Source organism: Globicephala melas, chromosome 10 (genome assembly GCF_963455315.2).
Source record: "Globicephala melas chromosome 10, mGloMel1.2, whole genome shotgun sequence".
Classification (NCBI taxonomy): Eukaryota; Metazoa; Chordata; class Mammalia; order Artiodactyla; family Delphinidae; genus Globicephala; species Globicephala melas.
This window is the reverse complement of record NC_083323.1, coordinates 86,325,620-86,349,347: the sequence shown is the minus strand read 5'-3', so window position 1 is coordinate 86,349,347 and position 23,728 is coordinate 86,325,620. Positions and strand designations below refer to the sequence as shown.

The 23,728-nt window shown below is 38.1% G+C and overlaps 1 protein-coding gene and 1 pseudogene across 4 annotated transcripts in view; one reads left to right on the top strand and one right to left on the bottom strand.

Moving 5' to 3' along the window:
• Positions 1 to 23,728, top strand: part of PDE3A (phosphodiesterase 3A) — a 316,494-nt gene that overhangs the window by 21,182 nt on the left and 271,584 nt on the right. The gene's annotated exons all lie outside the window — the stretch shown is intronic.
• On the bottom strand, positions 20,637 to 22,148 carry LOC115844324 (serine-threonine kinase receptor-associated protein pseudogene; annotated as a pseudogene).

Genomic DNA, 23,728 nt, shown 5'->3' with positions numbered 1-23,728 from the left:
TTTCTTCTTTTCAATTTTACCTTCTGTCTTTGCCTTTCAGAGGGTGTTCAAATTGTGAGCGTTTCCAGAAAACCATCAGATCTCCTTATGTTGAAACTCTAATCAAGTATCTTAAACTCTGCATAAAGGGTTAGTTTGCTGGGTTTTATAACATTTGGTCTGATAAAACTTAGTTTTGAAATTGTATTCTTATATAAATATCTTTTAAATTTTAAAATAAATTTGAATAAAATATAATTTTAACACATTTAAGTGTCATCCTCACGCTGTCTTTTAAACACATACCTTTATAACTCATGCTATAATATCCTAAGGTTTAATGTGGCAAACAATTAGACCGTTCAAAGAAAATGCAAGGCTTTCTCTTTTTATTAGTCTTTCAGTAGTCTGACAAATCCCATTTTTATCTAAAGCCCTGTTGCCAGTATTTCCCAGACCTTCCTATAGAGGAAATGCTTCTATTTTGTTTTCGTATTAACTCAGACCATTTGTCAACCTACAGAGCACTTCAGTGATAGGTGCTATATAAATATTTAAATTACGATAGCTTGATTGCACTGTAACTTTTCAGAGTTTGCTTAACTCTACATTGTGGCTAGTATCTGATTATGAAATATTTTCCATGCTGCTTGGAAGCCACAAAAGATAAGGAATTTTCAAGCCTGTAAAATGAAGAGTTTTTAATCACATGGGAAAATATTTTGATGAATGAAGAGGGAAATCGGGAAATAAAATGGAGTATATGGCATGTTTTCACCTCAACAATCAAATGCATAGCAGAAAGGAAAGCAGTCAACATGTTTCTTGTTTGTATGAGGGCATCGTGGGTGATTTTTGTTTATTTTTCTATTCTGTAGAGTCTCCGTTTTCAACCCTGCATACTTCTTTTATAATCAGAAAAACAAAACTTTATAAAGAAATGTAGTCATCTGACACTGTTCCCCTGCGTACATTCACAGAGTGCTTTGAGGGCCACTTACCCAGTGACTAGTTGTTGGACTTGCAGACATGGAAATAGGAACTCCAGTGGTTTTATGATTGTGAATGGTAATGTGATGTTCGGTACTGGGTAAAACACGTTCAGAAGTATAGTCCATGTGCATTCCCAATTCTTCACCCGGGTGGCTGGAAAGGTGTAAGTTTCTTAGAAGATTGGAGGCTCAGCTGGCATGTGATCCTGAAAAATGTGTCCCTGTAGTTATAGATTGGCATACGCACAATATTTGCAACTTCACCTGACAGTAAGGTTTTATGAAAAAATACACATGTGTGCTGAAATATGTACACATGTACTGAAACATGCTTCAATTTTTACAAAGGATTTTGGGCCTATTTTTGTTTCAAAAGTGGAAACAAAACTAATCATGACTGTGATATGTTGAGATGAACGTGAAAATGAATTGGGTTTATAAGGAGGGCAAAATTTTTTTAAATTAATTAATTAATTTGTGGCTGCCTTGGGTCTTTGTTGCTGCCCTCGGGCTTTTCTCTAGTTGCGGTGAGCGGGGGCTACACTTCGTTGTGGTGCGCAGGCTTCTCATTATGGTGGCTTCTCTTGTTGTCCCCTGCATTGGCAGGCGGATTCTTAACCACTGCGCCACCAGGGGAGCCCAAGGAGGGGAAATTCTTTATAAAACATATATAAGCAGTGTATTGAGCCTACCTTGCTGATTATTAGACCAGTAGAGTTGCAAATAAAAACCAACTTCATAATGATTGTTTTTCAAAGTAATAAATATTAAAAAAAATCTTTTTGGCTTGAAAGAAGTCTGTGTGCCAAAATACTTGTTAATACATAGTATGATTTTTCTAATAGTTTATGCATAGTCTATAAATGTAAATAAAATATAAGCATTTTAATTTTAGGATAGTTTAAAATTTTATCCATAATTCATATGCAGACATATAATGAGTTGCTTCTGTATTTTGCTTTTTCTGCATCTGAGCTACTCTGTGTATAATATTGATTAATTTCAGTCTTGCTTGTCAGGATTTGTTGATTATTCTTTGCATTTCCTGTCTAAGACTGAGGAACTTTGTGCGTTCCATTTGTTTTTGCTTGTTTAAATAAATGAATAGGAAAAGAAAGCAGTGTGTAACGAATCACAAATCACTTCCACATCTAGGATTAACATGTCTTCTCGTTTGAAGAACTATACATTTCCGTGGAAATAAATTTGAGAATATCAGTTTCTATAATTACCTAAAAAAATAAAGAGACTGTGGGTCTCACTTAACCCCTCCAAAAAAAAAGTTTTCAGAAATAAATATGATAGAATCAGAGAAAGTAGTTAAACAGAACAACATAACCTTTACTCAAGCATTGTACCCTGTCTTTACTGTTCTATCCAAAGAGAGTTAGCAGATGAGCACTAGCAGATTCTGTTTGAGATGGTTGAGTTAAGGCGACAGAGACTGGTAGGCATTTCTCTGCTGAGTGTCTGTGAGTTGGTGGATGCTGGCGGGGCAGGGGCTGAGGTGGGACTGTGGAGAGGGGGTTTGGCACTGAAGTTTGCATTTGCCTGCAGTTCATCTCTCAGCCTTGCAGGCCAGAGATGCACTTTTTCCATAGAACCAGGGGTTATCAGTTGCTGAGAAACACTAATAATAAAACTGTAACTCATCAATCAGAATGTCAGGTTATTCATTTACACTGGGGAGCTTAGCTCTAAGGAAGACCAGAGTGCCAATAGTTACTGGTAAATGCTTCTTGTTCCTAGTGGGAAAGTCACCTTTAGCATGGTTATTTCCTAGGACGGGACTGCAGATCTCTGGTTTATGAGAATTCCCCTTGGAAACATTACACTGTTCATGTTTTTTTATTCTAGGAAGTTTGAAGAGTGCCCATAACATGCTGAAGAGGGTGGGATTATTGGGGGGAGGGTTCAAAAGGGACTGCCCTTGAATCCCCTCCCTGAGCTTATGATAAAGATACTACGTTAACAAATGATTCCAGCGGCAAGTGATAAATGCTTTAAAATACAGAAAGTCCTGAGAACTTTGCCCTCCAGAGAGGTCATAGCTAAATTTATTGCTCAAATACCATCACCCTCTTCACATGGATTTCTGGTAATGTTCTGTCTTCCTTTTCTTCCTGACTTCTCTTTTTGATTTATGTTTAACTTTTTTCATGTGTTTATGTTGATAGTAAGCTCACTATAATGAACTTTAGTACAATACAAAAAATATATCTAGAAAAGAAAATAAGAACGGATCTTTAAAAGAATGTTTTCCTATCTTTCTCCTGTGGGTGTGACTTCCAGAGGGAAGGAGGGAGGGATAGGATAAAGACTGTTTTGGAGCTGGATGCCAGGTGTGGAGCAATGTTGTGTTCTGGAAACAACACGTGGAACAGATAGCCTAGCCTTTGTGGTGGGAAGAGGGAAGGGGGTGGTGGGACGTTTTTAAGAGATAAGAAAGACAAGGCTGGGCGTGGGGAGTGAAAAACGGGAAATGTCTTCAGAATTAGGCTGGGGAAGATGAACATTATTTGTCGGCACTGAAAGTTATTAAAAGGGTTTTAGCCAGAGACTACTGTGAACAGATTAAACATGATTTTGATAACAGTGGATCAGATGGGGGCAAACTGGACACAGGAGACATTTAAGAGGCTGTTGGAAAAGTCCTGGTTACAGACGTTGAAGATTTCTTAGGACAGTGGTGGTGGAAAGGAAAGGTGATTGAAGAGAAAATGAAGAGCTGTAATCGGCAGGATTACTCAGTGACTGATGGTGGCAGGTGTGAACAAAGGGCATGAACAGTCCTTAATGTTGTGAATCTGGGAAACTGGAAAGATTGTGAATGCTGTTCTTTTTAAAATTTTTTTTGGAGTATAGTTGATTTACAGTGTTAGGTTAGTTTCAGGTGTACAGCAAAGTGAATCAGTTTTATATGTATATATATGTCTCCACTCTTTTTCAGATTCTCTTCCCATATAGGTTATTACAGAATATTGAGTAGAGTTCCCTGTGCTATATAGTAGGTCCTTATTATCTATTTTATATATAGTGTGTATATGTTAATCCCAATCTCCTAATTTATCACTTCCCCCCACGTTTCCCCTTTGGTAACCATAAATTTGATTTCGAGATATGTGAGTCTGTTTCTGTTTTGTAAATAAGTTCATTTGTATCATTTTTTAAATTAGATTCCACATATAAGTGATACCATATGATATTTGTCTTTCTCTGATTTACTTCACTTACTGTGATAATCTCTAGGTCCATCATGTTGCTGCAAATGGCATTATTTTGTTCTTTTTTGTGGCTGAGTAATATTCCATTGTTTATGTGTACAACATCTTCTTTATCCATTCCTCTGTTGATGGACATTTAGGTTGCTTCCATGTCTTGGCTCTTGTAAATAGTGCTGCAATGAATATTGGGGTGCATGTGTCTTTTTGGATTATGGTTTTCTCTGGATATATGCCCAGGGGTGGGATTGCTGGATCATATGGTAGTTCTATATTTAGTTTTTTAAGGAACCTCCATACTGTTCTCCATAATGGCTGTACCAATTTACATTCCCACCAACAGTGTAGGAGGGTTCCCTTTTCTCCACACTCTCTCTAGCATTTATGGTTTGTAGATTTTTTGATGAAGGCCATTCTGACCGGTGTGAGGTGATACCTCATTGTAGTTTTGATTTGCATTTCTCTAATAATTAGTGATGTTGAGCATCTTTTCATGTGCTTTTTGGCCATCTATGTCTTCTTTGGAGAAATGTCTATTTAGATCTTCCACCCGTTTTTTGATTAGGTTGTTTGTTTTTTTGATATTAAGCTGCATGAGTTGTTTGTATATTTTGGAGGTTAATCCCTTGTCGGTTCTTTGAGAGAGAAAGCATCAGAAGAGCAGTTTTCGTCTGTTTTAGGTTCTGAGTGAGGAAGGGAGGATGAAGTGTGGGTTTGATTTGGACATATTTGTGTGTGTTACTTTCACAACCTCATGTGATTTTTGTTTGCTTGAAGGCACCCAATTTCATTCGTTCACAAAAATATTAGTATCAGAGTTAGATTTGCTCGCCACGTTCCCTTGCTCTGTATGTACGTGGCGTTTTAGAATCAGAAGCCTCCTGTGTTCAGTCTACAACTGCAAACACAGAAAGGTTGTAGCCTTGGCCATTTTAATAAGCACAAAGGCTGTCACCCTATTTCAGATTCGACTTTAAATAGGGTCCTCAGTCTTTACAGGGCAGACAACTTTGCACTACTGGTGCTGATCTTACCAAGGAAATAGACGGATCAGAGTCAGTACAGACCGCAGCTTCTGGGTGACCCTCATGGGAGGGATTCATGGGAATCCCTGGCACGATAGACTGTCATAACCCCATCACATTTTAAAACTACAAGGGCAAGATTCTTTTCCTTGAAACAAGTGGATGCTGGATCATTATGACTGGTTAAAAATTATTTTGTCAGTTGAGACAATCTAGATAGTCTAGAGCAGTTAATCTTGTGAAATTATCAGGTTGGGTTCCACTTTGATGTTTTTCTTGGGTTATTCCAGATGCTTATAATGATTTGTTTATATATATATATATAAATGGTTTGTCTCTGTATATAATATATAACATATAATTTATACATTATATTTATATAATATATAATTGCATGTATGTAATTTATAGATCTATAACTAACGTATGTAAGCATGTATTTCTATTTAATATAATTTATATATAATTACACATACATAAATTAGGCTACACACTCTAGGTCAAGTTTCTGTAACTGCAATGTGATTTCTAGCCTTTGCCCACTTCGTGTAGATTCCCACCTGGTAAAATTTTCATCACTCCCAGTATTCTTCTAAACTTGTCCTTATATATCATAGTGGGCTTTTGGAGGAATTCGTTTGCTTCTCTATGTGTTCCTTTTCCTAGAAAGCATTGCTGCTGTTACAGGGTTGGAGGGAAATTGAAGGTAGAGCCAAATTTATGAAATCCCTAACAAATGGTCCTCATTATGCTTTTGCTTAGTCACTACCCTGATGGGGAGCTAAGTTCCCTTCCATGCCATTTCACCTCTCCCTCCCTCCGCTCTGCTCCTCTCTTTTTTGGAGAAGTCCAGAACCTTGTACAGTAGTTTAGATGTGGTCTAACTGGAACAAAGCAGAGTGTGACTGTCACCTTTTTGTACCAAAATAATTTATGCATCTTTTTTTTTTTTTTTTTCAGCATGTACTTGCCCAAACACCAGTCCTAAACCTAAACCTTATCAAACTGTGGGTGATCAGGAGGAAGCTGTGTGATTCTGTCACAGACCTACCTACACACCACTCATCTTGATAGGAAGACCCTTAACACATACTAATACTGAGCTTGGTTTTTTTTGTCAGTAAAATAATCTACATATTTAATTTTTGGTCAGCTAAAACTTTGAAGACCATCACATGAGTTAACATGAAGCTCTATCTGTGTTGTATGTTTGATACTTTGAACCCTCCCCTCTTGTTCGATTCAGATGAAAACAAGGAAAAAAGCCAACATTTTTGCTGTGTTAAGTATCTTTTGGTGATTTATGTATGGCTAGAATAGTGGAAAGTGGGAGGAAGAAACCCTGTATATAAAACTTGGTCAGGGCTTCCCTGGTGGTGCAGTGGTTGAGAGTCTGCCTGCTGATGCAGGCGACATCGGTTCGTGCCCCGGTCTGGGAAGATCCCACATGCCGCGGAGCGGCTGGGCCCGTGAGCCATGGCCGCTGAGCCTGTGCGTCCGGAGCCTGTGCTCTGCAACAGGAGAGGCCACACAGTGAGAGGCCCGCGTACCGCAAAAACAAAACAAAACAAAACAAAAAAAAAACTTGGTCAGTTTTTAGGGAATTAAGTAGTTCCATTTACCTACATGGTCTTCATTCAAAATAGATCTTCAACACAATAGAAATCTGAAGCAAGTTTAATAATGCCTAAGGTTCTCCTTAGAACAAAACCATAGCTAGAATCACTTTGGTTGTATACCTGAAACTAACACAACATTGTAAATCAGTTATACTCCAATATAAAATAAAAATTAAAAAGAACTAACTTGTCTAGCTAAAAAAGGAAAAACAACACACATAGGTAGGAAAAGAACCAGTACGGCAATATGACATGATTTTGTACATAATACTTAATACAAATATTAAAACAATTTGACAGATTTATAACTATCACCCCATATAGGTCTAAAATATAGCTGGCAAAGGAAGGCTGGAGATTTTTTTTTTTTTTTTTTTTTTGTGGTACGCGGGCCTCTCACTGCTGTGGCCTCTCCCGTTGCGGAGCACAGGCTCCGGACGCGCAGGCTCAGCGGCCATGGCTCACGGGCCCAGCTGCTCCGCGGCATGTGGGATCTTCCCGGACCGGGGCACGAACCCGTGTCCCCTGCATCGGCAGGCGGACTCTCAACCACTGCGCCACCAGGGAAGCCCGAAGGCTGGAGATTTGATGCACCAAATTATGGGTGCTTTTGGAAATATTATCCACATAAGATGGTACTGTCAATGGTGAAATAAACTTTTCATCCTAGGCCTGCTCTTTGAGATGGCAGAAACAATGGCCCTTTGTCTTCTACAAAGGTGATTATCACAGGGTAGGTGTTTTCAAACTCTAATCTGCCCTTGTTTCTGCTACGTTCTCTCTAGGGAGAACGCCCCACATCCTGAATCAATGCTGTAGTGAGCCACAGTTACTGATGTGTGTGTCACATCCATCAGGTATGTTGAAGTGAGAAAAAAAAAAAGTTTGCAAATCACAGCTCTATAGACTTAATCCAAGAAGGGCATGAACCTAATTTGTGGACCAAGTGAGCATTTACTTTCCTGTACAAAGCTCCTGTTAGGAGAGATTTAAATAAATATAGTTTAGAGGAAGGGCCTTTTTCAGGAGTTTCATTTGACATCAGTGAAATATTCTTGCAAGAGGCAATGTTTGCCTTGATTTTTACAGGTCATTTGGTTTTACTTTTGACTTTAATTACTGGTTTTCTAACCTTGAACGGCAGACTATTTTCATAATTTTTTTCCCATAAAGTTATGCTTCATTATTTATTTTCTATAGTTTATGAGTTCATGCTTGTAACTTACAGGGAAATCATAAAAAATGGGGCAGAGAGTAGCTAGAACATTGAATGTTCTAAAAGGATATCTCTTCGTTAGAGATGGTATGAATTACTTTTTCATGAGTTGGAATAAATAATAAACCTCTTTGTGCCACTTTGGGCAATAAATGAATGTTTACTTTATTTAACATTGGAATGAAATGGGCCGCTAAAGAGTTGCACCTGAAATATTTTTACCTAATTTAGTTAAATATTGATTTGTGTAACATATGAGCTCTCAGAAAAGCACTTTGATTGTGTAGAACTCTACATATTCCTCCAGAAGTGCCGAATTCTATAATTATAATCTTCGTGGAAGAAATACTTGTAAATGTAAATATATCAGAACTTGAGTCAGTTATTCTGCTTACTCTGGGTTTCCAAAGTTTTAAATAGAGTATTGCATTGGTTATCAACGGGGCCTAATTTTGCCCCGCGGGGACATTTGGCCAAATCTGAAGGTATTTTTAGTTTTCAGGACTTTGAGGAGGGTAGTGCTACCAAGGTGCACGTAGTAGGCAGAGTCCAGGAATGTTGTTAATCATCCCACAATACACAGGACAGTCCCCCAAACAAAGAATTATCTAACCCAAAATGTCAATAGTGCCCAGATTGAGAAAAACTTTAGAGTATTGTGCATTTATTTTTTATTAATACTCCATATGGACAGGTGGATGAAATAAATGAAGGTTGAATTTTAATTTTTTTTATTCTAAGTGTGAAAGTAGCCAGATAGCAAGATCTATTGATGGAGGGATTCAAGTACAGTACAGTGATTAAGATGCAGGATTTCTTGTCATATTTGTGTTCCAATATTTACTTCAGCCACTTATTAGCTGTCTGACCTTAAGTATTTATAAGCAATCATAAAATGATTAATCCTTCTGAGACTGAATATATTCATTTGTAAAATATGGATAATAAAATCTACCTTACAGGCTTGATCTGGTAAATGAAATGCTATTTGTAACCTGGAAGATATGACACATTTAATAAATGGTAGCCACTGTTACGTTTAGAAAGTAATTTGGGATTGGTAGTGTAGTATTTATATGGTTTTACAGGGAATGAGATAGTAGAGATATTATCAATAGAGATGATTTTTGGGGAATGAATCATAAGGATTTCTCTTCAATTTAATGAAGCAATGTAGTCTTTAAATATATGAATCCCTGTCTGTATATCTCTATCTCTGTGTATCTGAAGAACTAGAAAAGAATATTTGACAACCTGAAAGATCTATAATAATGCAATCTTCAAGACAAGAAACAAACATTTAAAAATGCCAAATTAATAACACAAATTACCAGTGGGATTTATTAAAAAGAAAAAAGGATCTTTTCTCTTTTTTTAAAAAAATACATTCTTCTATTAGTTTTCTCAGAAAGCCTATACTCTTTTTGTAATTAAGAAAGCAAGCATTGCAAACATTATAACAAACCCCTCAGAGTTTCCCAATATAAACGTTGAAAAATATATTTAAAACATACCTCTTCTAACTTACAGAGTTTCCCATTTTGCTAATTTATCTCTGTTAGTTGGTTTTCCCCTGTAGTCACCTTTCTAAAAGTGGTGAAGCTGTAGGACCCATTAAAATTTTACTGGCGTGATAAAGCTGGTCATATTGATGGCTTTATCTCCTGTTTTGGCATGTGGTGCTGTCAGTGAAGCCAGTGAAATTTGGTCTGGGTGGTGAGTAAAAAAGAGGACAGGAGAATTTATAACTTGAATCTCTAAAGCCAGGATGCTTTCCTTTCCTGATCTTCTTCAGCAGTTTATTAAGGTCTGGAATAAAATACATAGGAAGCGTATTTATTAAATTTCTAGTTGTCTGAAACTGGAAGGTATAGATCATAGTTTGGGTGATTGGATATAAATTTCAAGCTGTGCTAGATTTAGACAGTGGGAAAAAAATAAGAATATTAAATTTAACAGGAGAAATTATAAGTTCCTATAAATTTGGTTTTAGAAATAATTATATAATTTTGTGATGAGGGAGTTTAGACCATTATCTAATTCCTGTTTAAATAAAGAATAAATACTAAGGGTTGAGTGCCGCTAAGTTCAGTGAGTTGTCTGCCTCTTATGAGCTGTCTTGTGAGATGTGGTTTTGGTAGCATAATTTCCAGAAATCTCCTCCTGCATTTGTAGCATTTTGACCAGTTCTGCTTGCTGTAGTTTAAAAGGAATATTGACTACTATAAAGTGGTCAGAAAGCCTAGAATTATTCAAATCCCTGCTCTGCCATGTATTAACTGTCTGGCTTTGGGTAATGCTGAATTATAATGCCGAATCTCTAAAGTTTAGGTTTTGTTATATAAAAATAATGTAAAAAGAAACTACCCCGTAGAGGTGTTTTAGGAATTGACTGAGAGATAATTGCGTACTGGGTATTTATTTTAAAGATGGCCTGTAAACTGTACTCATTAATTCAAAATGATTAAAACAGGCAATTCAGTGAAAAGGAGAATCAGCCCATTTTCTTAAATGCCAACAAAGCTAATTTTAACACTTCTGGAAAAGATGAGGTTTCAAATGAATGCCAGTGAAGGAATGTTGTTCACAAGCGTATTGATTAAGTATGGGGAGGTCTAGAACAAGTAGAGGATTTGGTGAATACTTATTGAACTTTAATCAAATCTTTAATTCATTCTATAGAAACTTACTGATATCCATTTGTCTGTGAGAATGCCCATTTTTTCAGGAGTGCCAGCCATCTCTATCCAATTCTAACAATTTTTGTTGTTGTTGTTTTGACCAGAGCAGAAACTCTGACGTCTCTTTCTAAATGAGTAATTACTAAGGCTGAACCAACTTAGAAGGAAGTAAGAACATACCTGGTAGCCTATGGGTAAAGAAGGAGGGCGGGGAGCCTGGGAGGAGGAACTTAGTATTTTTCTGGAGGCGCCCACTAGCAAAACCTTTACTGTTATTTCATTTTTTTTTTTTTTCCGTTAGTGGTAGTATGGTAATAAAAATACCTTATTTTATTTTCTTAATTTAGACATCTCAGGTGCCTTACTCTGTGTCATCAGTTGATTAGTTTATGTCTACCTCCAAAACTTTTATTCTGATAATCCTGCCAATACTGTTTTGAAAATCTGTACTGAGTCTCTGAGTTCTAAAAAACCTATTGTTTTTGTAAAAGAAGAAAGAGGGCCATCTAGAGAACTGTACTTACTTTGTACTCTAGGTTTCTCTGCATTCCCTAAAATGATGTAGGCTGCTAAAAGCTTTTTCTTTTAGTGGTCTTCATTCCAAGTCTATGAGAGAACAATGATTCTTAAATGCATAAATTAAGGGAATGAAAGTAGACATGTGGACAAGTTTGTTTAGCATCAGTGATTGGACATATTATTCTGGAACCCAAACTTTTCTTTACTCATTCATTCTTAGAGCTCCAATATCTCTAAGAAGTTTCAGTGCTAGCTAGAGGAAGATTTTATTGTATTTTGAAAAATTTTGGTGACATAGGCATCACATAAATTTACCATTTTAAACATTTTTAATTGTACAGTCAGTGGCATTAACTACATTCACGTGTTGTGCAGCCGTCAGCGCCATCCATCTCCAGACTTTTTTTATCTTCCCCAACTGAAACTCTCTATGCATTAAATAATAACTCTTCCCCATTCCCATCTCCCCCTAGCCCCCGTGGTAACCACCATTTTTCTTTCTGTGTCTACGAATTTGACTACTCTAGGTACCTCATATAAGTGCAATCATAGAGTATTTGTGTGTGTGTGTGTCTTTTTTTTTTTTTTTTTGGATTGGCCTATCCCACTGAGCCTATAGCCTTCAATATTCATCTAATGTTGTAGCATGTGTCAGAATTTCATTCTTTTTTAAGGCTAAATAATATTTCATTTCGTGTGTAGATAGCATTTCGCTTATCCATTGCTAGATAGCTGGACTGCTTCCACTTTTTGGCTATTATGAATAATGCTACTATGAACATGGGTGTACAAATAAGATTTTTATGTTACTTAAAAAATGGTAGTGGGCTTCCCTGGTGGCGCAGTGGCTGGGAGTCCGCCTGCCGATGCAGGGGGACACGGGTTCGTGCCTCGGTCCGGGAAGATCCCACATGCCGTGGAGCGGCTGGGCCCGTGAGCCATGGCCGCTGAGCCTGAACGTGCGGAGCCTATGCTCCGCAGCGGGAGGGGCCACGACAGTGAGAGGCCCGCGTACCGCAAAAAAAAAAAAAAAAAAAAAAAAGGTAGTAACATAAACCTTTTATGTAAAACCATCAAGCTGACAAAGGGGCTACAGCAAATGTGGGTGACCTAACTGCATTTATTTAACGAGGACACTTTTCCCAAACTGATCCTAATCAGTCGTCTCCTCATGGAACGATGAAAGATTATAGGAAGAGAATAAAATGCACACATGAGACAGTTTTAGCACAGTAATTAGAAACTGTAAACTTGGGGTTAAAATTGAAATTGTGTTGCTTGGCTGGTCGTTACATATAGGATTCAGACTATTTTAATAGTTGATTCAAAAAGCTGCAAAATACTATGATTTTAGTTGTTTTCTACTAGAGAAGCAAAGAAACCTCTCTTAATAAATAAAACTATGGACAGAAATAGCACGTTTGTTTCAAGAGCATTCAGTGCTTTGCTTTTCTCTATTGTTTTCCAACAGGAGGAGATAAATTAAATTTTTCATCTATAAAACCAGTGTACCAGTATTCTGAGTTCATAACTGTTGTAAAGATGGCTTCACCATATTTGGCAAACCTGTTACAAATATTCTTTGAAGGCTGCTTTAAACACTCAATGGTGTATTCATCTTAATTTTCAGTCTTGTCATTCCAAATGAGGCCAAAGTTTTGTTTAACAGTGATTGAATTGGACAAAGGGAAGAGCACATTCTTTGTCTAGTTTAAAAGCTTTGTCAGAAATCCTCCACTTGCATTCTCTGCACGGTTCTCCCTGAGTCCCATCATGTTCACTTCTGCTTTGAGACATTCATCAGTAGATACTTTGAACACTGATCCTTTCTCTGTCCCAAACACAAGTGAAATCAAGAGCAAGCTTGTAGGTATCATTTTACCTTCTGGAGAACTGTTTCTGTGTTCTGTCATGTGTCTGCCTGAACTCTGTTTTTAAAATAAGGAGTTGGTACCTGGAACCAGGGAGATACTGGAGAATGTCTCCTGCTATCTGAAGGAGAGGGACAGCCAGATGCTAATGAATGTGGAGGATGGTAGCTGAGTTCTGGTATAAAAGCTCATTGACTCCTTAAAATTGTTAATATCTTAATCCCTATTTTTGTTTCTTTTGCTGGTTTGCTGTCTTCCCTATTGTTAATTTCCCCCCAATATGCTAAGCATTTTTCAGATATCACAACTCATTCTCATTACAGCATTAGAGATACCTATTATTGTTCCTGTCTGAACCTCATGGAGGTTAAGTAGCTTACCCAAGATTTTACCATTTATCAGATGCAGAGCCTTGATTTGAGTCCAGTTCTGTCTGGCTCTGAAGGCTTCCTGTTTCCATTGCACTAGACAGCAAAGGCATCACCGGAATTTCCAGGGTATAACTTTCTTCAAAGTGATAATCATTATGTCAAGCCCTTCCCTTCCTTTTCTACTCTTGCTGTCCTGGTTTATGGGCACAACATACTTGAATGGGCTATTGTGGAAGCTTCTGAACTGATCTTCCCACCCCCTTGCGTTCTGAATATTAATTCATCCCTTGCACTACTGCACTGTTGCACCGTATCTTCACCATGGTCAACTCTACTCACGACAGTAGTTTTGTTGAATGCTAATGTAAAAATCACATCAATCCTTTGATAAAAAGCAGTTTGTAATTCTTAGTTGTCTTTCAAATAAAGTGAGCACCTCTAAATTTGGCATTCATGATCCTCTCTCATCGCCCTTCGTACCCTTCAGCCTTTTCAAACTGCTTGCTTCCTTCGTCACATCAATTTTCTAGCTTATTTGAATTGCCTACAGTGTAATCTTGCATCCTCTCACTCTCCCTCCCGCCCTGCCACCTTCTCTCTCCCTCTCTCTCCTTCTCTTCCCATAGGTATATAGATCTCTATTTTTTCTTTTTTCTTTAGAGACATCAGTGGATAGGGGGAATCTATTTTTTGATTCTATTCCTGTTATCACATTATGCCCATCTCTCTAACCTGATCTTCAATCAATGTAAATGAAAAATTTACCCATCTTCTACCTGCTTCCTGATGCATTTTCTGATGATCCCAGTTGAAAGTTCTTTCTCCTTCCTGAGTCTCCAGAGCACTGTAGCAATTACTTTCTGATGGCACTTATATTTTCCACCTTGGATTGTAAATATTTTTATAAGTGAGATTGAGGTCCTTGGCATGGGGGGGGATGTTGGTGTAGAATTGAGCCCGCTTGTCCCGTGTGCCACAGTGTTTATCGTAGAGCCATGGAGAGGGTCAACAAATGAGAGAGTATCATAAGTTACATGTAGGCAGTGCTTGGAAATTTAGAGAAGTGTACATTTTCCTTATTAAATTTGACAACAATAGGGTGGAATTTGGTGGTTATCTGCATTTTATGGATGGCATTTGGAAGTTTGCAGAGATAGGCTCAGGAAGTGTCTATGGAGCTCTGCGTCAGTACTACTCTTGGGAGAGTGGCAAGATAGGATTCTGAGTTAAGCAGTTTGGAGCTAAAAGGACCTCCAGGGCAACTGAATTCGGGGTTTCTGGACCCTGTTTGTGCCTTGGACTCACCTTCAGGAAATTAAAGATAAGTTATTTACCAAGCAAGCCCCATCTCCAAAGATTCTGATCTGATGGTCTGAGTTGGTACCCAGACACTGGTATTTTTATTTTTAAATGTGATGATTTTGAAAAATATTTCATCATTCCAAATTTATGGAAGAAATTTATGATAGAGATTAATAATTTCTATTATGAACACATTAAAAAATTTTGACCCAATCATTCATAGTTGGCCTGTTTTTCTTTTTATAAAATGGACATTCCATTTTCCCTTAATTTCTACAGTATTATCAAAAGTTAAGTATTTTCTTTTTTTATTGAAGTATAGTTGATTTACAATATTGTGTTAGTTTCAGGTGTACAGCAAAAAGTGATTCAGTTATGTAGATGTATATATATTTTTTCTGATTATATTCTATTGTAGGTTATTACAAGATATTGAATATAGTTCCCTGTGCTATACAGTAAATCCTTGTTGCTTATCTATTTTTTTTTTTTTTTGCGGTACACGGGCCTCTCACTGTTGTGGCCTCTCCCGTTGCGGAGCACAGGCTCCGGATGCTCAGGCTCAGCGGCCATGGCTCACGGGCCCAGCCACTCTGCGGCATGTGGGATCTTCCCGGACCAGGGTACGAACCCGCGTCCCCTGCATCGGCAGGCGGACTCTCAACCACTGTGCCACCAGGGAAGCCCTGCTTATCTATTTCATGTATAGTAGTTTGTATCTGTTAATCCCACATTCCTAATTTGTCTCTCCCTTCCTTTCCCCTTTGATAACCGTAAGTTTTTCTATGTCTAAGTCTATTTCTGTTTTGTATATAGATTCATTTGTATTATTTTTTAGATTCCACATGTAAATGATATCATATAGTATTTGTCTTTGTCTGACATACTTCACTAAGTATAATATTCTCTAGGTCCATCCATGTTGCTGCAAATGGCATTATTCTTTTTATGGTTGAGTAATATTCCACTGTATTTCTATAACACATCTTCTTAAACCAGTTGTCTGTGATGGGCGCTTGGGTTATTTCCATGTCTTGGCTATTGTAAATAGTGCTGCTGTGAACATTGGGGTGCATGTATCTTTTCGAATTAGAGATTTTGTTTTTTCTGGATATAAAAATTAAGTATTTTCTGATGCTGACTTGAAAAATAGGTCTATGTCCTAGTTGTAAGAGAATAACTCTTCAGAGGCAGAGATTTACGTTGATATAATCCTAACTCTGAGCTATCAGAGTTAAGCACTTTATAATGTGACACTCTGGTTCAGCACATGTTTTGGGAAATACAAGCTTTAAATATTATATTTAAAACTCCAAAAAGGAAAAACATTTTATATATTAATGCAAATTATTTGTTGAAAGAAAGTTATATGGGAATAGAGAGATAACATGTAACTCCTACTCACTGTAGAGTAATGACTTAGTTTTCTCTCTTCTTAAGGAATGCCATCACTTGGATTTTTATTGTTGCTGTAAAGTGGGAACCAAATTTATTTATTTCATCTTCTTAGTGTGTGGGTGTGTACGTAGTGCGCACTGACTTCAATTAAAATTTTTCTTGCAAGCTCAAGGTCTTCATTATCAACTTGAATTATTTTAAAATGCGGCAGTACAATAACATCCTCAGAGACCATTAAAATGTTTCTAGAGATATTTTCTTGATGGTGGATGGCTTAACCTGCCATGCTTCCAGATTGTTATGGGTGCCTCTTTAAACTTTATTCCCTCCCTGATAGTTAGCTATCCTAAGTGTTTCGCAGATATCTTTGATTCTGCTGCAAGGAAGAATTGTAAGTTTGCAGGGAGAGCACTTAACCACGCTTGTTAACTTTGATGGCCTTCTTTATTCACAATTGTAGTCAGTGAGCTCTAGATGGAGGCCTGAGGGTGAACAGACATCTTTTCCATGTAGGACAGAGTTTAGGATCTGTGACCGCAGTTGTACTTACCATTCAGGGGCCTTTTCTCCATTACAGCTGGATTTACAACTGTGTTATGAGTGGAAGAGTTTGTTGGAGTTGTTTCCTTAAGGAAATGAAGACACAACATCAGAATGCTCAAAATGATAATTCTGTGATAAAGAAAGAAATTAGAAGTATGACAACCTAAATTTTGTCTTTTTTTGTAAGACAAAAAAATACCACTTGTCATTTTTATTTCAGGGCTATTTCAAATCTGAGCTTTAAATAACAACAAAAAAAGTGAGGACTATCAATTCTAATAATTTTTTATTTATATTTTTTGAGATAATCAGAAATTTAATCTCAATTATATAAATATGTAACTGTTTTTAGATATATCTATTTCAAGAGAGATACCAGGTACATGGTAGGCACTCTAATGTTTATTTTCATTTTCTAACTCTGAAATTTAATAATTTAGTCAAAGTTCAATATTTAGCTTTCTCCTTGAACTACCTAATGAATTATTTCCTTTCAAAGGCTTTTCCTGGAATTTCTCCCTTTTTGGCAGGTAAGTTTGCATATCTAACATGACATCATTTGGCTGGATTCCTGCAAAAGAATAATTTAAGAGACAGAAAAATGTAGGGTGGCTGAGGATTTTAGTGGTAGAATTTTCGGAGAAAATGAACTAGAGAAATCGTATGCCATATTAATAGGAATACGTGTTATTTTCTTAAACTCCAGTGATAATTTTTTTTTTTTTTTTTTTTTTTTTTTGCGGTATGCGGGCTTCTCACTGTTGTGGCCTCTTCCGTTGCGGAGCACAGGCTCCAGACGCGCAGACTCAGCGGCCATGGCTCACGGGCCCAGCCGCTCCGCGGCATGTGGGATCCTCCCGGACCGGGGCACGAACCCATGTCCCCTGCATTGGCAGGCGGACTCTCAACCACTGCGCCACCAGGGGAGCCCTCCAGTGATAATTTAATAACACTTTTTGTTTCTTTTAATAAGTTCATTAGGTTTATTACTTTGTTTCAGAGGGGTAATATTTTCTCCCCCACTTTTACTGAGTTAATTTTTGGCAAAAGTGACTTAATTATAATTTTGGAGCTTCATCCTGCTTAAAATTTATTGGGTCCGGGACTTAATAAAATCACACTTAGGTAGGAAGCCATATAATTGTACGTACAGAACAGGAATGAGACAGCTTGGGTGATTTCCAAGTTAAAAATATAATACTGTAGGTTCCTTGAGGTAGGAACCACATCTCTTAATTTTTTCTTTATCCTGAATTGAACCTAATAAAGTACTAACATACATGATAGACACTCATTACATAGTTTTTATTGATTTATTGGTTACAAAATAAATGTATGGAAATGTACTGTTTGTCTTACGGAGAAATACTAATTTGGCTTGACTAGTATTTCTTTAATGGAAATCGCCATGCTTAAAGGTTTAACTCTTTGACCTGTCAACCTCAGATCACCTTATTTGTGTATATCTAAATTATTTTCCTTAAGAGGCATGGTTCATATGCCTTGAGCTGTTGGCTCCCTGCCAAGCACCATTGCTCATCCACGTCCGTGCAGCCTGTGCATTGTTTTGCAGGGGTGGGTGGGTGTTGGGAACTAGCACATACATCCTTTCTGAAGAATATGTATTTGTCTACTGGTTAATGCCTGACGAAGAGTTGCTAATGGGCTCCTACTGCTTGCTGATTCACAGACAAAGTTTTCTGCTGGCTTCCCTCATCTCTTTCCCCAACACTTCTTATTCTGACAAACTTGTATTCAGAGGATGAATATACAGTTAGGTTTTCTGTGTAAAGCTTTGAATTTGGAGCGAAGGAGAGACAAGTGATCGAGGAAATGGGAGAAGAGAAATAGGAAGTATGATCCCGGCTCCTTAAACCACGACTTCTTATTAATCCTTCCTTGTTTCTGCAGGAATTTTCTCTCCATCTTTGTTACATCATTTTTGTCGATTCTCTCGCGGGAGGGTCTACTTCTGGGGTTGTTCAGGCCTCGCTCGCTCTCTTTGTGTACACTGTGGTCGGTGTCCACGCCCTTTCCTGGGAACCCGCCAGCTTCCTTCCCACCTTTATCCTCTGCCAGCCCTCAGGATGACCTAATTTCTAGCCTGCATTTCCTAAAAGCCTGTTCATCCTTCATGCCCTAGTTCCAGACCCACCTCTTTCCCAAAACCTCCTGAACCTATGCAGCTCATTCTCATTTACTGGAACTCGTCTTCCTAGCCCCTCTCACTTTAGCATTTCCTTGCTCTGTCGTGTGGTCTTCTTTCCCTGACCATGTCATAGACATCCTGTCTTAAGCATCTTCTCTGCCTTACTGGTGTCAGGAGTTACGCTGTTATAACACAAGGTTTGGGGTCAAGGCAGGTGCTGATCGCCGTCTGTGTGACTTAGGGGAAGTTGTTTAGCAACTCTGAACCTTTTTCTTCATCTGTGGAGTGGGGATTGCAGGTCCTGCTTCATAAGGTTATTATTTAGTTTTAAGATAAGTTGCTTACAGTATCTACCAAAGTGCCAAGTGTCTAGCAGACACTTAATCTTGTTTCCTTTTTTTTTATTCGTACATGGCTGGGCTCAGAATACATATTCACTGACAGCTTTTTTTGGGCAACTAAGTAATTATACTCCAATTAAATGGACGAATTTTTAGAAAGGCGATAGAGGCAGGAGATAGGATTAGTTTGTATTCTTTTTTTTTTTTTTTTTTTTGCAGTACGCGGGCCTCTCACTGCTGTGGCCTCTCCCGTTGTGGAGCACAGGCTCCGGACGCGCAGGCTCAGCGGCCATGGCTCACGGGCCCAGCCGCTCCGCGGCATGTGGGATCTTCCCAGACCGGGGCACAAAGCCGTGTCCCCTGCATTGGCAGGCGGACTCTCAACCACTGTGCCACCAGGGAAGCCCTAGTTTGATTTCTTAATCTGCAAAGGTAGTAGGTATTCTTAGTCTGTAAATGTAGTAGCTCTAAATCTAGCAAGGTGAGGTCTGTTGTTACGTCCTGTACCTGGTTGCCAAGGTTCCCATGTAACGAAAGGGGTTGGCAGTGTTATTGGGCCTAATTTGTTAGATTGGATACATGAAGGAAGATATTCCTGCACTCCCCCGTTCCTTACAACTCAAAGACTCTGTTGCTCGGAATTAAATTTTTAATTGCTTTTGGAGTACTTAAGTTTAGAGTTTTAGTTTTTGTAAAATTACAGTTGTTTAAAAATTGCTTCCACGTGATTTCCATGCGCCTAGCATTATATCTATATTCTTAGTAACTATTCAATACATGAAGGAAAGCAAATAGTAAATATAAAAAATATTTTAATTTTTTGTGGAATTTCAGTGTTTCTGACTCCTCTGGTACTGAAGTACAGTAAAATGTATTTTCTGACGAGTAAAACTTGATTAGAAAAATCACATGTATAACTTAATACTTTAGAAATCTATAAAACAGTAGGGATGACATTTAAAAAATTAAACATGTGTATGTGTCTCCCTTTATAAGATACTGGTATAGCACCTATATACCTTAAGTGAAAACTGATATTATAGTCAAAAAATTAATATTCTTAATGATGTTGTATTACTGTGGTATTTACACTGTTGTTTGGCTTTATAGATGTGAGAAAACTCTCATTATTAATAATAATTATTAATTATTTCCACATTTTTTGTGGAAAATTGGCTCAAGCTGATTTTAATTTGCAGATAGCTTTTGTTAGAGTTGCTTTTCATGAGGGTCATTTTTCTTATTTCAAAGATTAAATGGATTTATAAATAAATGTTTTAAAGTAGCATCTGTTCTTATTTTTCTCCTATTTAGAATTTTCTTCTGAAATATGCCTTTTTTTGTTGTTGTTTTGTTTTAGAGGGATTTTATTTAGACAGCTAAAAACAATTAGATGCTCAGAAGCAGTGTACAATGAAAGAGAAGTCAAACCAGTTACTTTATCATGTATTCCCCCTCTTCTTTATAACTAAAGCAAAAAAAAATGGCTTTCTGCTTTAAGGGAAAAGTCAGAAAAATAGGCCAATATATTTTCCCTCTTCATAATAACATAAACAGCTACAAGAAATCTACCTGTAATAAGAGAAATTGGATGTTGGTTTGCACATATTCATGAAAAAGACAACAGACTATCGTACTACAAGAGTATCACTCCATCCGCCTTCAGCTGATACTCTTGTGTTTTCACTTACAGGTATCACCAAGTTGGTTAGTTCCAGCACTGGAGCTAATTCATATTCCTCATTATTTACTGCTCATGTTTGCCTTAAGCAGAGAGTAACTCTGGAGGCTGATGCTTTTCTCTGTTTGTTTTAGTCCATAAGTTGTGTACATCTGCCTGATGCTCAGGCCTTAACCTCAGGAGTTGAACTATCGATGGAATCTGAATTCTCTGAAGCAATTTCTTCTAGCTCCTCTTCCGCTGTCTCTGGAAAACTGATCTCTGGCTTTGCCAGCTCACCACTATCTTCTTCAGGAAGCACACATTTCCAAAGGCCGTATGTTTTTCCTACCACAGTCTGCCATAGTCTCAATGTTCCATCCTCAGAACCACTAGCATAGAGTTCTCCATCAGGACTAAACCTCACACAGTGAATGGGGCCTGAGTGTCCTTTGTAGGATCCTAATTCTTCTTCACTATTATAATCATACTTATAAAGTTTAAAATCTTCACCCCCTGCAACAAGAAATTCTTTCTCAGGATGAAGAGATGCAGAATTGTTGGTTGCAGGAGCTTCAAAAGACTTAATTGGGTCCAAACTTACTGCACTATGAAAAGCAATAGATCGTCCATAAGTTATTACCAGTATCTCTCCCTCAGGAATATATTCCATACTGCTAACAGACATATCAAAATTCAGAGATTTCACTTCTGTCATAGTAGCATGATCCCAAAGGCGAACAGTTTTATCATCAGCTGAAAGGATCTGTTTATCCTCACTGCACCATAGAGCCTTTTTAATACCAGAGGTATGACCACTGATTTCCTTAGGTTCTGCTTCAGGTTTGTTCAAGTCGTATATGTGTAACAGTTTATCCTGTCCCCTGGTTAACAAGTAATTACTGTCCTGTGTAAAATCCACAGTCTTGACGATGTGTTTATGGGCCAGGGTCATCCATTCATCTCCTGAGACAGCATCCCACACTTTTTGGCTGTGAAATCTGCAGCTGCTGTAGCTGCTTTGGTGGCGTCCTTATTTAATGTTGCACCCCAAACAGCACCCTTATGACCCAAAAATGTTCCAGTGCAGTCTCCTGTATCTCCCTGGAGTAGCATAGGTTTACCATCTTTGCAAGCGCCGATCAGGAAATAGCAGTAAGGCGTGATGCCATTGAAGGCCAGATCCACCACGGGCCGCGTGTGGCCCGAGCAGGTGAGCGGCGTCTGCCTCATTGCCATGGCGGCTGCTAGCCGTGCGATCCGGTGGGCGTGGGGTGGGGGAGCTGAGGGTCGTCTGGTCTTTTCTCTCCTCCGTGGCACCGCCTCCGCCTCCTCAAGGCCCCAACTCTGGGGTTGGGCCGGGAAACGGGAGAAGGCCAATCTGGTGGCCCCAGGTCAGAAAGGGGTTAGGGACGGGTCAGGGAGTCTGCCATGGACGACCAGACGACCTACAGCCATCTAGGAAGGGAAAGGGAGGGAGGGAGGGAGGAGAGTAGGGGTGGGGGAGAACTGCAGAGCCCGTGGCCACGGCCCACACCGTCCACACGGGTACCGGCCTGAAATATGCCATGTTTTTATTCTGTAAGCTATACAAATAAGTTTTAAAGGAAAATATGCAATCCTTAATGATTATATAATTTATTACCATTCTTTTTCTTATCACAATATTCATTTTATTAAATACATTTCTCATTGTACATTTAGAAAAGAGTTTTCTAAATGCCACAAAAAATTTAAAATCTGTGATAATGTTAATTATGTGTACATATCTAATTTCTGCTGCATAATTTCTCAAAGTGGAGTGATGAGTCCATTGAGAGTGAGGACTCTGGAAAGTTCTAAAAATGTGACATATATTTTCCTTCCTTCTTCCTTTCTCCCTTCCCTCTCTCCCTTCTTCCTTGTCCCCTCTCCCTCCCCCACCCCTTCCTCCCTCCCTTTCTCCTTCTGGAAATGGAACATTTGTTTCTTATGAAATCCTATGTAAATCCAATGAGCAGTAGATTAAAACCAACCAACCAGATCCAACCACTGAAGGATGTGGGGACCCAGAGCACCAGCCTTTTTCTCATCATTTGAAGTCTAAATGGTTGTTAGGTTTATAAGTGAATTACCCAGCTTGAAGCCACAAGCAACATTGTACCTTGAATAATTTGTTCTCTTTTAAAATTGATTTACAGTGTTGTATTAAGTTCTGCTTAATAGCAAAGTGATTCAATTATACATATAAATATATATACATTTAAAAAATATTCTTTTCCATTATGGTTTATCTCAGGATATTGAATATAGTTCCCTGTAGGACCTTGTTGTTTATCCATTCTATATGTAATAGTTTGCATCTGCTAACCCCCAACTCCCAGTCCATCCCTGCCCACCTCCCCCAGCAATCACAAGTCTATGTCTGTGAGTCTATTTCTATTTCCTAGATAGGTTCATTTGTGTCATATTTTAGATTCTACTTAAAAGTGATATCATGTGGTATTTGTCTTTCTCTTTCTGACTTACTTCACTTAATATTGATAATCTCTAGGTCCATCCATGTTGCTGCAAATGGCCATATTCTATATATACAATGGAATATTACTCAGTAATATTCCATTGTGTATATGTGCCATATCATCTTTATCCACTCATCTGTCATAGACATTTAGGTGGTTTCCATGTCTTGGCTATTGTGAATAGTGCTGCAGTGAGCATTGGGGAGCATGTATCTTTTCGAATTATTGCTTTGTCTGGATATATGCCCAGGAGTGGGATTGCTGGATCATGTGGTGAATCTAGTTTTTTGAGGAACCTCCATACTGTTTTCCTTAGTGGCTGCACCAATGTACATTCCCA